The sequence below is a fragment of the Meriones unguiculatus genome, chromosome 10 (assembly GCF_030254825.1).
Source record: "Meriones unguiculatus strain TT.TT164.6M chromosome 10, Bangor_MerUng_6.1, whole genome shotgun sequence".
NCBI lineage: Eukaryota > Metazoa > Chordata > Mammalia > Rodentia > Muridae > Meriones > Meriones unguiculatus.
The window spans coordinates 38,972,815-38,984,620 of record NC_083358.1 but is presented as its reverse complement, the minus strand read 5'-3'; the positions used below and the strand labels follow the sequence as shown (position 1 = coordinate 38,984,620).

Genomic DNA, 11,806 nt, shown 5'->3' with positions numbered 1-11,806 from the left:
AAATTGTGTGTGTATGTGTGTGTGTTGTAATGGAAGATTTGGTTTCTTTAAAAATTCAGTTATGTTTGTAAATTCAGTTATATTTTTGTTTTAATCCCCAGTGTGGGATTTTAGCTTGAGCTTTAGTTTGTCCACAGCTGAAAATTGCCTCCTGGGTTGGGGGGTGGTCTTTGACAGCTGGTAAAGCCCTGCTTCGAGCTGCATGGAGAGGGGCGTGGTCTAGGACTCTGAGAGATATAAAGAGATATAAATAGGAGAGCCCAGGCCAGAGATGGTATGTGGCAGTTTGGAGAAACCACAGATGAAAGGTGTGGCAGTTTGAAGAGATGCTTCATGGTGCAGCATCTTGGAGGAGATAGACGGAGGAGAGTGCTTGCTGTGTCTTCTGTTGATGGAGAGAGCCCCCAAAGAACCACTGACCCTAAACAGCTGGGAGAAGTAAAGGGGTCTGACCACCCTTTCCCCACTAATCTTCTCTCTCCTACCTAGGGGTGGGGTTGGGGTTGGAAGACAGAGGCTTTAAGGAACTCCAAATAAAATATTGTGTGTGTGTTATGTGTGTGAGTTATATAGTCTCTCTGTGTGTAGAATGTGTGTGTTTGTGGTGTGTGTGGTGTGTATGTGTGGGGTGCACGTGTTGTGTATATGGTGTGTGTGTAGGTGTGTGTAGGTATAATTACATTGTGTGTGTGTGTGTGTGTGTGTGTGTGTGTGTGTTTGTTTGGGTATATGTATGTGAGTGCAGGTTCCTGTGGAGGATGTGGTTTCCCTTGGAGCAGCATTTACAGGCAGTCGTGAGCTAACCAGTGTGGGTGCTGGGAACTGAACTTTGGTCCTTTGCAAGAGCAGTACTTGATCCTCACCACTGAGCCATCTCTCAAGAACTGTAGCTGAGTTAAAAATTTTTAAAAATTTTTTATTGATTCATTGTGAGTTTCACATTATGTACCCCAGTACTGCTCATCTCCCTATTCCATATCCACCCTTCACCCTTGCAACCTCCATCCTCAAATAACACACACATACACACACACACACGCCCCAAAGCACAGAAAAACCTCATCGTGGAAGCTATAGTATGTCACAGCATGCCCGGAATGATATTCCCCTATCAACACCTCCTCACTTGCAAATGTTCACGGAATGAGTCAATGTTCAGGTTTGGGACTGAGATCTCTGGCTTTTGTGACACCATCAATACTGGATCCTCACTGGGTCTCCTCCCAGTTATTGCCCTAGTGTCATGGAGGTCCTGCAACTTTGGATCTGCAGGACCAGCCCTTTCACAAGCTCCAGCAGTTCGTAGATGAAGATGTTGGGGTGGGTCAACCCAAAGGCATGGACATGGGCCTATGTGGTAGCTGAGCTGGTCAGCCTGCCAGCAATACCTGAGCTCTCCAGCACTGTTTCAGTTAGGCCAGTGCCGCCAGGAGGCGGTTCAGCTCTCTTGCTCTCCTGCTTTCAGGGCCAGCTCATAGGCAGCCACACCACCTGAGCCAGCTCCACTGAGCTGCTCAGTCAAGGTCTGGGCCCACTCTCCCAAGTGCTAAAGCCTGTGAGGGGCTGAGCCAGCTCTCCTACTCTTGAACCCTCAGGGCTGGCTTACCTGTGCCTTTGCCATCAGGGATAGCTCCACTGTGCTGCCCAGGTGTGAGGCAGGGTCTGCTTTCCCAAATGGGGCAACTGATGAGGGGCAGGACTAGCTCTTCTGCTTTCATGACCCTGATGCCAGCTATCCCAACTGCTGCAGGTGGTGAGGGGTAAGGGAGGGGAGGGCATCACCCCTGGCACCTATACCTTCCTTTGGAAGATGAGGGGCAGGGCCAGCTCTCCCATACTCTTGCCCTTGAGGCTGGCTCACCTCTGCTATGCTGTCCAGATGAGGTACAGGGCCCACTGTCCCAAGTGCTGGTGAGCGACAGGGCTATTCATGACCCCACTCATGACCCATTGGACAGTATTCCTGACTACTGGGAGAGGTAGGGGTTTGGGTGAGAGGGGGAGAAATCACCTCTGTGCCTGTGTAACCCCACAGCAGATGAGTGGTGGGGTAAGCTCTCTCACACTCATGTCCTTGGGGCCGGCTCACCCACAGCCTCACCACCAGGATCAGCTCCATTGTGCTGCCTGGGTAAGATGCAGGGCCTTGCTCGCCCCACGTGAGGCCAGCTCTCCAGGGTACCACAGCCAGTGAGGGGTGGGGCCAGTTCTTGTAAGGGATGATTCCATGTTTTTTTTTTAATCATTTTAATTTATTCATTTTTCATCTGGTCATAGCTCCCTCTCTCCTCTCCTCCTGGTACCATCCACTCTCCTTGTTTTCCCTATCTCCCTTCCCCTACTCCTCAGAGAAGGGGATCTCCCCCTATCTACCCACCCCAACATATCAAGTTGTATCAGGACTGAGCACAGCCTCTTCCCCTGTGGCCTGGCGAGGTAGCGCTGCCAAGAGAAAGTGATCAAAAATCAAGCAACAGAGTCCATGTCAGAGTCAGTCCCTATTCCCCTTACTAGGGAACCCATCTGAGAACTGAGATGCCCATCAGCTACATCTGTGTAGGGGGCTTAGGTCCAGTCCATGCATGGTCCTTGGTTGGTGCTTCAGTCTCCACAGGCATCTCTGGGCCCTGGTTGGTTGGCTCTGTTGGTCTTCTTGTGGAACTCCTGTCCCCTCTGGGTCCTTCTATTCTTCCCCCAACTCTTCCATAAGATTACCTTATGTGTCTCTTGTTAGATACACTCCTGGTAGAGGGAGGGGAATACCAACCCACCCACAAAAACTTCGACCCAAATGTTTACCCTGCCTATGAGATGGGCAGGAACAAAAATAAAGCAGAGATGGAGGAAATGCCCAACTAATGAATGGCCCAACCTGAGACTTATCCATGGGAGACAGCCAACCCCTGACACAATTAATTATGCTCTGCTATGCTTGTGGACAGGAGCCTAGAATAGCTGTTCTCTGAGTGGCTCCACCCAGTACCTGATGGAAACAGATGCAGAGACCCAGGTCCCCATGTTCTTAAGTGGTAATATAAACCACACACATCAACACTGAACTCTGTCACTGCTGCACAGTCACTGACCCAGACATGGTCCTCAGTGGAAGCTCAGGCTGGGACCTCACCACGGCCCCAGGTGGCAGGCTGACCACTTGCAAGAGGCTACTCCTCTCCACCCATGAGTGCCCGGTCCCAGCTTTCTTCATAATGCTCAAGCTGCTCCAGTTCTTCTCTCCCATCCGTCCACCACATACTTGCACATTGTCATGGCTCCTGCTGTAGGCTGGCCAGGAGGTTGGTGACCCCTGGGTGATATCCTCCAGCAAGCGGGCGTCTATTGCCTGGATAAGAAAATGTCATGTCCTCTTTATTACTTCATTTGTTGGTCTAAGATTTTTAAATTTTGTTTTATTTTCTGAGAAACAACTTTTGGTTTCTCAATTCTCTATTGTTTTTCTAATTTTATTCAACTTATTCTGTTTTTAGAGGCACTTTCTTTTGGTGCCATCCCTACACCTATTTTCTCCTCCTTTCTGCTTCCAGTGAGCAGGTTAAGATGGTGGTTGGGGAATCTTCATTTTGTTCATCCCAGGCATTATTCAAATACAAGTTTACAAGTTTTGATATGATGTCCCATATAATTGTGTGTGTTTAATTTTGTAAAAATCTCCAGTTTTGCCTCATTAATTTTATTCCATGTGGTTGAGGTTCCTTCTTATGACTTCAATCTTATTTGCTTATATTGATTTCAGTCTTCTTTTAAAGGTTGTTGCTTCTGAGTCTTTGCATGGATTCATGGGTGGACCTGGCTGGGAGGCAAGGGAATGAGGAAAAGATGGACTCTCAAACATAGACAGGGTTAGCTTGTCTGGGTTCTCTGGTGGAGAAAACCCAGCACCTTGGAAGCTCATCATGTTTATTATAAACAGTTGAAGAGATATATAGCTAAACAAGGAGTTGAAGTTTATGATATACCGCTGGATCAAGAAGACAGGTTTAGCTAATCTTGATTGGAATATTTTCTGTAGAGGAGTGATCTTCAGACTGTAACTGTCAGGACACTTGGTGCACTCACATCAACATTCATACCCGGGCCAGAGGAAGTTTTCGCCATTTCTGTGAATCTCACCCTGGGAGTTTTGCTGTTTTCCTATGGGTCTGGACTCTGGGGTCCTGACATGGCTGTGCCCATGTCAATAGCACATATTCACCTGGGACTTTACTCGCCCCACTCCCCACATGTTGCAGCATTTAAAATGTTTGTTTTCTGAGAACAGAGTTGGCTTTAGTTGCCTGATTCACAACATCAGTATCTTGTTTTTGACTGGAGTGTTTAGAACATTTACGTTTAGTGTAATTATTGATATGTCCTGGGTTTAAATCTGTTATTTGTATTTTTCTGTTTGATCCACCATTTCTTCCTTCTGCCTTCTTTTTCTGTTTCACTTTGTATATGTAGAGTACTTCCATACTTTATCCAATTTCCTGTCTTCTCTATTTATTTTTAGTTATCTTATTCATAATCTCCACTCAGAATTAATATCTTACCAATTCACCTAAAGTGTAGAAAGCTAGAATACTTCCACTTATTTTCTCATCCTTTGTGCTCTGTCATATGTATTATTTCTGCATACGCAAGAATCTTGTGAAGACAATGCTATTGTCTTTGCCTTAAGTGATTTGTTTTCTATTAACAGAATTGAAGAGAAGGAAAAAATGGGTCTTTTATCTCAAAAACATCATTATCATTTTCCAGCATATGCATCCTTTTTAACATATTTGAATTTTTATGTTTTAATTAATCCTCCACTGAAATAATTTTAATGCATTTATTTATGTCTTTTAGTGGTAAGAGTGAATATAATGTATTATTTGAGCTGTTGTTTATCTGAAATTGTATCTATTTTGTTCTTTCTAATAAGCCAGATTCCTGATGTATCCTAAAACGATAAAGTTGGCCTTGAACTCTCGATTCTCCTTCTTCAGCCTCCCACTTTCCCTTATTTTTCTATTTACAATCCTGAATATGCAATGGTATATACAAGTCTGGGTCTAGATATACCTCTTCCATCTCCATTTTTTGACATCAGTATTCCTGTATGTATTATAACGTTTTCTCTGATTTATTAGGCCGTATTTCTTCTTTTTTGAAAGTTAGTGTATGTTTATGAATACATAGGTGTCAGTTTTTAACGTTGATTACATTTACTCTTTCAGGAGGCTGACTTTCTCACCTGTGCTGGTTGGTTTTTGCCAACTTGACACAAATCTAGACATATTTGGAAAATAGAACCTCAGCTGAGAGGTTCCTCCATCAGCTTATTCTGTGGGCATTTTTATAGATCATTTTCTTGATTAATGATTGACATGAGAGAGCCAAGCCCATGTGGGTGGTGCCGTCCCTGGGCAGGCGGTCCTGTAAGAAAGCAGGTTGAGCAAGCCATGGTGAGAAATCCAGTAAGCAGCACCCCTCTGTCCAATCTGATTGTGCATGTGAGTAGCACGTCTGTTGGGCAAGGATGCTCAGGGTGGATTCAAACAGAAATGTCTAAGTCCTACCCTTTGAGGGTCCCCTACCCTTGTGTCATCCCTGAATGCCTGAAGGGGTTCATGCTGGTGGAGCACCCTTGGAACACAGGAAAAGGAGAGACATTGCAACAGACTCCTCACCACTTCTCTGATGTGTGGTCAGGACTACTGTCTAATTTCCTCTTGCATAAGTTGCTTTATTTGAAAAATGCATAGTATCTCACAGATAGGGTCAGAATCAGAATTAAAGAAGAGAACCTAAGAGTGCCTAACATATAGTGTGTGCTCTTGGAAAATAAATAGCCCAGTGGGACTGAGGAGATGGCTCAGTGGTTAAGAACACTTGCTGTGCAAGCAGGAGCACATACGTTGAATGCCTAGCTCCCATGTAAAAATCCAGGCATGGCAACTCACACCTGTAACCCAAGCACTGGGGAGCAGACACAGACAGATTCCAGAGCTTTCCAACCTAGCAGAGCCAGGGAGTGTCCAGTTCAGTCTCAAGGCAAGAGGTAAGAAGATAAAGAAAGACACCTGACTTCCTGCCCTGGCCTCTGCATGCACACTCACACACTCATGTCTGGGTGCCACACATAAATGCCATATAGCAGAAAATGAAGACAAGCAGGGAATCAAACTCCTGTTTTTCCTCCAGAGTTTGCCCGAGGTTCGTCGTCAGGGACAGTACCTGAGAGTAAGGCTTTGTGATCACAGAAGTTCCCTCCGGGCTGCTCCCTGGGCTTCACAAAGAGCTCTCTACGTGGGTATCTGTAGACTAGAATGATGTCTTAGTCTGTTTGTGCTGCTGTAACAGAATGCCTGAGATGAGCTCGTTTATAGAGTAGATATGGTCTACAGTCAGGAGGCTGGGTAGGAGGTTGGCAGTCTCTCAAGCTCTGGTCTACGCTTTAGGATGGCTTCTTGCACTCTGTGTCTTCCAGAAAAGATGAGTACCAACAAACAAAAGGACTGCTTCCCCATCAAACCCCTTTACAGGTATGTAATTAATCAAAGGGGCTGAACATATAGTCTGTGCATCTTCAAAAGGTTGAATCTCCAACTTGGAGGCACTGGGGATTAAACTTCAACATGCTTCTTGGGAATGAACAAAATGGTTCAGACTTTGACAGAAAGAACCATACTCTGGAAGAGTTCTTAGGTTAGGCTTCTCCAGACCCAAGGAAGGAGAGAACGCCTCAGGGCCATTACCTCCATTAAGTCCTCTCTGTTTTCACCAGCCCAGGGTGGAGAGGTGAGGAGTTAGTCAGGTCCTTCTAGTACCTGGCAGAAATGCTGCTATGAGCTATTCTTCTAGACAAGGGCAACAGAGACCCAACGTGTTCCCGATCCCCTCCATGTGTTTGCTTAGTGGTTTTGAGGCAGCAAAGGATTCACTGACGTAAATGAGTTGTGAAGCCTGGCTGCCGACTGAATGCTCTTCTGGCTGCAGTCACACCATGCCTCGCCCATGCCGCCTGCACACGTCATATTTTTGTGACATATTCTTGTTGGTGTGTGCTGCCTACTTCCTGAACAGCCCGACTGTTAGTCCTCATCTCTTGCTGGGCCACGTGAGAATGCTGTTTCTCCTGAACCAAACTCAGACAAACAGGTGCCAATTTCTCCAACATTCTGCCAAAAATTAGTCCTTCATCCCCCTAGACCTCATTATACTGACAGTCTCTGTCTGTTCATGGTGGCCATAAGTGCCATTATCTCTTAGCAAAGACCTGCAGTACACATATAAGCAAATACATATCATGTTTGTTTGGGTTATCACATTCAAAATGATTGCTTTCCCTAGCGCCATCCTTTTACCTACAAATATTATTTTTTAACAGCTGAGTAATACTCCATTGTGTAAATGCACCACATTATTTTTTCTCCATTGTTTTCTCCATTGTTTCCAGTGGTAATTATGAATAGAGCAGCAATGAGTATGGCTAAGCAAGTGTTCCTGAAGTATGTGGGATGTAGCGCCCTTGGGTATATGCCCAGGAGTAGGCAGCTAGATCTTGAGGTAGATCCATTCCCAGCTTCCTGAGAGACAGTCACACTGATTTCCATAGTGGCCGTTTAAGTCTATATACTACCAGCAAAGGATGAATTTTCACCGTACTTCTCATCTTTGTCAAACGTGAGCTGTCATTTGTTTTATTGGTCATGGCTGTTCTGACTGGTGTAAGATGAGATCTCAAGGCAGTTTCGATTTGCATTTCCTTGATGACTAAGGTTGTTGGACATTTCTTTAAGTGTTTCTCAGCCATTTCTGTTTCATCTTTTGAGAAATAATCTTCTCCAGATAAGTACCCCATTTTAAAATTGGGTTATTTGTTTTGTTTTGTTTTTGTTTTTGTTTTTTGCTGTCCTGGTTTTGTTGTTGTTGTTCTTTATATATTTTAGATATTAGCACTCGTATCAGATGTGTAGTTGGTAAAATATCTTTCTCTTTTTCCCTTCCTTCCTTCCTTCCTTCCTTCCTTCCTTCCTTCCTTCCTTCCTTATTTTCTCTTTCCTCCTTCCTTCTTTCTTTTTTCTTTTTTAACAGTCCAGGCCCTTTATTTATTTCAGACATCAGGCCATGAACTTGTATGGAATGGGCTCCAGCAGCTCAGAGCTTCTCTGGGAGGCTCAGGCTGGTCTTCAACTGAACCCAGGTGCTCTTCTCTTTGGCCTTCTTCTTCTGGCTGTTATCCTTCACACACGTCAGGAAGCCATCCCTACTCTTAGAATGCTTCACGTGCTCAATGCGCACATTGTTTCTCTTGGTGAGGACCCTGCCCTTAACCTGCTTGTTCACAATGATGCCCAAGATACACTGGTTGACATTGTAGACTCTCCTGGCTTTGCCGCGGTAACACTTACCGCGTCATTCCTTTTTCAACAGTGCCCATTCTTTTGATGTCTACAATGTCACTCTTTTTGTAGATTCTCATGTATGTGGCCAAAGAAACAACTCCATTTTCCCTAAAAGGCCTGGAGGACATATAGCGAGAGCCTGTCCTCTGTTCCTTTGTGTTCATCATCTCGGTGAGTTACTGCAAGATGGCTGCCATGGAGGAAAGCCATAAATTTTTTTTTTTCTTTCTGAAGGATGCCACTTTGTATGAATGATGTTGTCCTTTGCCGTACAGAAGCTTTTCAGTTTCATGAGGTCCCATTTATTAATTGTTGATCTTAGTACCAGTGCTAAGAGTGTTTTGTTCAGAAAGGTGTTTTTGTTTCTTTCCTGTGCAAATGTGTTCAAGGCTACACCTTCCTTTCTCTTCTAATTAGGTTCAAGGCATCTGACCTTATGTTGTGTTTTCAGATCCATTTGGAGTTGAGTTTTATGCAGAGTGATAATATGGATCTACTTGCATTCTTCTACATGCAACCATATAGTTTGACAGCACCATTTGGTGAAGATTTTGTGTTTTTTTCCTAAGTGTAATTCTGTTTTCTTTATCAAACATCAGGTGTCCACAGGTGTGTGTATTTATGTCTGGGTCTTTGATTTGATTCCACTTATTGATGTGTCTGTTTTGTGCCAATACCACGTTGTTTTTATTACAATTGCTCTGTAGTACACAGCTTGAGATCAGAGATGGTGGTACTTCCACCAGTTATCTGATTATACAGAATTGTTTTAGCTATTTTAGTGTGTGTATGTGTGTTTCCATAGGAAGCTGTCATTGCCCTTTCAAGTTCTGTGAAGAATTATATTGAAATTTTGATAGGAATTGGATTGAATCTGTAGATCCTTTTGGTAGTATGGACATTTTTATTATATTAATCCCACCAATCCATGAACATGGGAGATCTTTCCATCTTTTGATATCGTCTTCAATACTTTTTCTTTACTGTCTTCAAGTTTTTATTATACAAGTGTTTTACTTGCTTGGTTAGAGTCATCCCAAGGGTGTGTGTGTGTGTGTGTGTGTGTGTATGTATATGTATATGTATACACATACATATCTATCTATCTATCTATCTATCTATCTATCTATCTATCTCTATATATATAGAGAGAGACTCTTGTAAAGTAACCTTTTGTTTTTAGTACATGGTGGCTGCTGAGAGCACTTCACTAGTGTCTTTCGTTCTTCAGTTAGGTCTTCACTCCTAGAAGTGGGCAGACATCACTCTGCAGGGAAGTAGATCTCAGGCTTTGCTTTTCCTTGCACTTTAGCAGTCCTAGAATGCTGGTTGTGACTGAGCCTCCTTAGAACAGAGGGTAGAACGAGAGACCTTTAGAGGCCGTTGTATCTAACCCTCTCATGTTGACAAGTGGGCTAATGGAGGCCATGACGCTAATCTGGGCAGAGTCATAAATTATTTGACTGTTCTGGGCTTAGGGCTTCTCAGGAAGCTATGTTCAGTATCAGCGGGAGTTACTGCACCCAACCTGTGAAGGCAGAGCCTGTGGAATGGGTCTTGGTATCCTCCCCAAGTGACTCTAGCAAGGGTGGCAGAGGGGACCTCAGAAGGGCATAGGTGAGACATGGGGAGGGTTACCCAGTCCCAAGGCTTTTCTCCTTCACCAAGGCAGCTGCTTCATCTGTCTGGTTATGGCTCCTTGTTTCTGTGTGGATCCTCAGTGTCCCTTGGGGGCTCTTATGAGGAAGGATGGCCCTCAGTGGCTGGCACTGTTGGGAGGTGGTGAGCCTTTAAGGTCATCAGGGGGTGCCTTCAAAGGTATGATCCTGCTTCTGCTTCCTGCCTGTGAATTGATCAGCCTCGCTTCGCAAAGGGCCAGTCCACCATGTACCACCGCACTGCAGGCCCAGAGCAACAGGCCAGCTGACCATCTTTGAGATCATGGGTCTAACAAAACTTTCTTTTTTCATTTGGACTAATTGTCTCGGTGCCGTACTACAACGATGCAGAACTGACACACTCATAAAAACACCACCTGCAGGGTGAGACAGGGCCCCACAACTTCCCTGCTCCCCAGGAGGAGAAAGAAATGCCCGGTGCAGGGCCAACACAGTCGGGACTATAGACCCAGTCCCGCCTCTGGCGCTAGTGCCTGGCCATCATCCCTGCCAGCTTTCCCTCTACGCATGTGCAGCTGGCTCAGCCTGTACCCTGCTGCTTGCTCTGGGCTCTGTGGATTACCCAGCATGGCTGGCGGTCACCGGGCAGTGTGGTATTAAGATGATGTGTAGGGGACTGTTAGTTGGGGAGGGGAGAGCAACTGACATCTAATTAGCCTTCATTTGAATCTCCACGCAGCAATTACGACTTCTGAGCAGCGGGCGTTGTTATTGAGGGTCGCCTGTGAGGCGCGCCTAATTATTATAATCACTGCACGCCTAATGATGCTAATGGGGCCCCAGTGTGGCTGTATGCCCCGGTCAGCGGCAGGCCACAGAGGGCGGGGAAGGAAGCTCCTAGAAGGAACAGGCGTCTGCAATGTCCGTTATAGAAGACTTTAATACCTGTCAGGCCCTGGGCACAGGTCACGTGACCTGACGCCCTCCCGACAGGGCCCTCGAGTGATTCCATCATGGCTGCCTTCTGCTGTACGTCGCTGTGACTGAGAGGGGTGCCTGGCCAAGGAGGCCCAGCTGAGACGCTCCAGAGCCAAGGTTAGCATTCAAGCGGTTTGACACTCTCACTCCAGCCCCCCTCTCTTTCTTTCTTTCTTTCTTTCTTTCTTTCTTTCTTTCTTTCTTTCTTTCTTTCTTTCTTTCTTTCTTTCTTTCTTTCTTTCTTTCTTTCTTCCCCTTCCCTCTCTTTCCTGACCAATATTTATTAACTAGCACCTGTCAGGCACAGATCACTGATCCAGTTGGGGGAGGCCGAGCAAAATCAAAGGAGTGCGCTCATGTGCACACACATGCACGCAAGCACACATGCACACATGCACACACGCACACGAGAGGGTGCCTGCTCTGCTTGCCTAGGGGCTGTACAGACATATGAATCTGTGACGCCTGAGGGACAGTGGCCTAGAGCCGTGTGCAGGGAGCAAGGTCAGGCCTCGGCAAGCAGGGCTCAGGAGCTGTGGAGGAGCCTCCTCTCCGCTGCCACTTCCCAGGCCACCTGCTGAGGAGGCGTCTCAGCAGGGGACACCAAGGCAGGGCACCCGTGGGGACCCTTCAAGGAAACAGAAAATATTTTCCCAGGCAAAGTCAACACTGCTATTTGTTTTAGTTGCTTAAATTATATGTGTTATTTATTTTTTAAGTGGCCTGTCATTATTGGTGAATGGGGAAAGCACCGGCCTCACAATGCAACCAAAATTTTCGATATTGCCATGTAGTTATTAACAAATGAGCTTCTCATCT

The 11,806-nt window shown here is 45.5% G+C and overlaps 1 pseudogene; it reads right to left on the bottom strand.

Annotated features, from left to right (window-relative positions):
- Positions 1–8,098: 8,098 nt before the first annotated feature.
- Positions 8,099–8,557, bottom strand: LOC110548863 (large ribosomal subunit protein eL21-like; annotated as a pseudogene).
- Between the last annotated feature and the right edge of the window lie 3,249 nt (positions 8,558–11,806).